A 4221-nucleotide genomic window follows, 5' to 3' on the forward strand; every position below is an offset into this window, starting at 1 on the left:
GCGGTTGCCTTCCACGTAGCAGACCTGGGATAAACCTGGGTTTGATCCCTGGCATCTCATACGGTCCATTGAGCCTGTCAGGAGCAATTTCTGAGCACAGAGATAGGAGTAAACCCTGAGTGCCACTGGGTGTGACTCAAAAACCAAAACCAAACCAAACAAAAATAGAAGCAAAATAGTCAAATAAATCTATGGAGAGGACGGGCCCGGAGAGATAGCACAGCGGCGTTTGCCTTGCAAGCAGCCGATCCAGGACCAAAGGTGGTTGGTTCGAATCCCGGTGTCCCATATGGTCCCCCGTGCCTGCCAGGAGCTTTTTCTGAGCAGACAGCCAGGTGTGACCCCTGAGCACCGCCGGGTGTGGCCCCAAAACAAACAAACAAACAAAAAACAATCCATGGAGAGGAATTATGTATGGACATTTGGAAAAACTCAGTTATCAAGTTGTCTGTTTTTTGTTTGTTTTTGTTTTGGAGCCACACACAGTGGCTTTTAGGGATTACTCCTGGCTCTGTGCTTAGAAATAGCTCCTTGGGCCCGAGCAAAAGTACAGCAGTAGAGCATTTGCCTTGCACACGGCCAACCCCGGACGGACGCCAGTTTGATTCCTGGTACCCCATATAGTCCCCGAGCCTGCCAGGAGTGATTTCTGAGCACCGAGCCAGGAGTAACCTCTTAGCGCTGCCGGTTGTGACCCAAAACCAAAACAAACAAACAAAAAGAAATCGCTCCTGGCAGGCTTAGGGGATCATCTGGGATGCCGAGAATTGAGCCTGGGTCTACCATATGGAAGGCAAATGCCCTATCACTGTACTATTGCTCTGGTCCCCCAAGTCATCCGATGGTTAGAGTATGGCCATCAAGTTCTCCATGTTGTTGAGTCCTATGGGAGAGAAATGAGAGGAAGCCTCACTTCACCAATATCACAACTTACTTTAAAGTTTAACTAATCAAGTCAGTGCCTCATGGACACAGTAGGTCATGGACCAACATGAGCACTCAGAGAGAAAGAGAGAGAAAGAGACCTGCAGTCCTCTCTGAGGACCAGATGACAGGAAACAAGTGGGAATCTGGTTAATACAGGTGCCGCCTTAGAAATATACCCAGGGGCTGTGCTCGCTTCAGCAGCACATATACTAAAATTGGAACGATACAGAGAAGATTAGTATGGCCCTTGTGCAAGGATGACATGCAAATTCGTGAAGAAATATACCCAGGGGCTGGAGCAATAGCAAGCAGGTAGGGCGTTTGCCTTGCACCCAGCTGACCCAGGTTCAGTCCCTGGCATATGGTCCCCCGAGCCTGCCAGGAGTGATTTCTGAGTGCAGAGAGCCAAGAGTAAACTCCTGAATGTCAATGGGTGTGGCTCAAAACAAAACAAAACAAAACAAAAAGTAAAGAAATATACCCAATATATACCCAGCTGACCCGGGTTTAATCCCTGGCATCCCATATGGTCAAGCAACTGCTTTTATTAGAATAGAAAAACATGAACCGGGCCGGGCGGTGGCGCTGGAGGTAAGGTGCCTGCCTTACCTGCGCTAGCCTAGGAGACGGACCGCGGTTCGATCCCCCGGCGTCCCATATGGTCCCCCAAGCCAGGAGCGACTTCTGAGCGCATAGCCAGGAGTAACCCCTGAGCGTTACCGGGTGTGGCCCAAAAACCAAAAAAAAAAAAAAAAAAAAAAAAAAAAAAGAAAAACATGAACCAACTAGAACGATGCCTGAGAGAACTAGATGTGACGCACACCACAGGTGACAGTTGTGCAGCCACGAAAGTAGATGACCAGTAATGGCCGCCCACCCCATGCAGGAAAGGTAGGAAACATTTGAATGAGAAAGTCAGGTCACAGGTGAGACAGCACATGATATGATTTCATTTCAAGGAGTTCCAAGCAAATAAGACTAAAACATATATTGTTCTTATTTTTGCTTTCAGGACACACCTGGCTGGGCACAGGATTTACACCTGGCTCAGTGCTCAGCTCCTGGTAGTGTTGGAGCCAGATCAGCCCCCCCACCCACATGCAAGGCATAGATGTCTGTGCTACCCCCAAATTATATTATTTATGGATGTGTCTCACTGTGACCATTTTCTGAAAGATAGAAAAGTTTTTTTTTTTTTAATTTATTTTTTGGTTTTTGGGCCACACCTGGCAGCGTTCAGGGATTACTCCTGGCTCTGTGCTCAGAAATTGCTCCTGGCAGGCTTGGGGGACCATATGGGATGCTAGGGATTGAACCCAGATTCGTACGGGTAAGCAGCATGCAAGGCAAATGTCCTACTGATGTTCTATCACTCCGGCCCAGAAAAGTTTTGTGAAAAAATAAGGGAGGAACTCAGTATGAGACTAAGCCCAACTTTTTTTTTAAATGTGAGAGATGATAACTGTGAGGGAGATTTCTGGAAAGAAGGCTGAGATGAGGGTGGATTAAGGCGGTCACAAGGGAACTTGTCCATGACATTCTGATTCCCAAACTAGCATATGAATGAGGTCTTGGAGTTCATATGATTGCTAAACTTAATCACTAAAGGACTACAGATGGAACCAGAGAGATAACATAGTGGGTAGGACGTGTATCTTGCACTAGACTGGTTGACCGGGTTTGATCCCTGGCATCGCATATGGTCTCCTGAGCCCACCTGGAGTGATCCTTGAGCACAGAGACAGGAGTAAGTCCTGAGCCCTGCCAGGTGTGGGCTGAGGCATAAATAAGTAAATACACTTTTTTGTTGTTTTTGTTTTATGGGCCATATCCGTTGACACTCAGGGGTTACTCCCGGTTATGTGCTCAGAGATCACTCCTGGCTTGGGGGGATTATATGGGATGCCGGAGGATTGAATCATGGTCCGTCCTAGGCTAGCACTTGCAAGGCAGACATCTTACTTCTAGTGCCACCACTCCGGCCCCAATAAGTAAATATATTTTAAAGGGGTCTAATATACATCAATTACTTTGTAATAAAACTGGAAAAGTGAGAGAAAGTGCCTTGACCTGCATCAGGGAATGCAACACCAGGAATGACAGACAGACAGATGAAGCTGTGACAAGGAAGCTGGACAGTGGGGGGTGCGTAGGAGGGGGCTTGCAAGGCCCAGAGAACCTCCCAGAAAGAAGAGGGGTTCCTTAGAGCAGGGTGGGAGGAAAAGGCTGGGAAAGTTCCGGGCCTGGCCAGCTGGGGGTGACATCAGCTCACTGGGAGAGGGAGTAGTGTGGCTGCAGGCCCTGGGGACAGGAGCCCCCGTTTCGGAGACAAGTCAGGGGAAGGACAAGATGGCCCCACTTTAGCTCCTTTGTACTCTGGGCACCCCACCCCTTGCAAGTTCACAGCTGGCCAGAGGGGAACACGACTCCAGCTCTCTAGCCGGATATGCTATTCCTGCACCTCGCAAGGTCATGACTCTCTGGCCCCGCCAGGACTGCTGCGGGGGGAGGAGAGAACTGTCCTCCCCTGGAAGTCCAAACCCCGTGAGGACAGGAAGACGAGGAGGCCATCAGGTAGGGGGCTGCGGGGAGGTTCCTGCAAAGAGCTTGAGAGTCCAGGCTTGGCCTGTCAGGGTCTTCACCTAACCTGGGAGCCCTCTCGAGATCCATCAAGCCTTGGGAGTGAGGTTCCCCATGCTGTAAGCCTGGCTGGCTGGATCTCATCTTGGATCTCATCTTCCTGCATGGGCTCTGGCGTGCTCCATGGCAGCAAAGGGTCAGCCTCGGGGCTCCCTCCTGGGAGAAGAAGGAACTGGCCACTCTCCGCTGTTTGTCTTGGGAGGGGCCACTGCTAAGCAAACAGGGAAGGGAAATCTCAGATTCTGCATTTATCCTCTTCAGCAGCACTTACCTTAGGCCTCTTGGCCCCTTGTGGCCCGGTCCTGACCTCCCTCACACCCCACTCCACTGGTGTGTCTGTATGCAAGAGGGGTATCAGCGAACCCCCTGAGTGCAGGCTGGAAGTAAGGGGGCAGACTGTTTAGTTGCCCCCCTCAGAGCCCCAGATGCTCTCAGCAGCCTAGGTTGTAGCTTTGGGCCCTGGGATTCCTAAAGAGGAAACTGAAGCTCTGGGTCATGAAGGAAAGACATTGCCAAAGGTTGAAGGTGGAAGGCCACCACCTTGCTGCCTGGATCCTGTCTCTTTCTAGAACAGCAGTTGGAGGTGGTAGGGATAGAGCGCGGGCAGGGTTCTCCCTGTCACCTCTTTTCTGTTGCCCACAGAGACCACTGCTG

At 50.5% G+C, this 4221-nt stretch overlaps 1 non-coding gene across 1 annotated transcript; it reads left to right on the forward strand.

The window, feature by feature from the left end:
- The first annotated feature begins 1112 nt into the window (after positions 1–1112).
- LOC126029189 (U6 spliceosomal RNA) lies at positions 1113–1219 on the forward strand. The gene has a single exon (XR_007502839.1). It is a non-coding gene; the product is annotated as a U6 spliceosomal RNA (small nuclear RNA).
- The last annotated feature ends 3002 nt before the right edge of the window (positions 1220–4221 follow it).

Source organism: Suncus etruscus, chromosome 14 (genome assembly GCF_024139225.1).
Source record: "Suncus etruscus isolate mSunEtr1 chromosome 14, mSunEtr1.pri.cur, whole genome shotgun sequence".
Taxonomy (NCBI): domain Eukaryota; kingdom Metazoa; phylum Chordata; class Mammalia; order Eulipotyphla; family Soricidae; genus Suncus; species Suncus etruscus.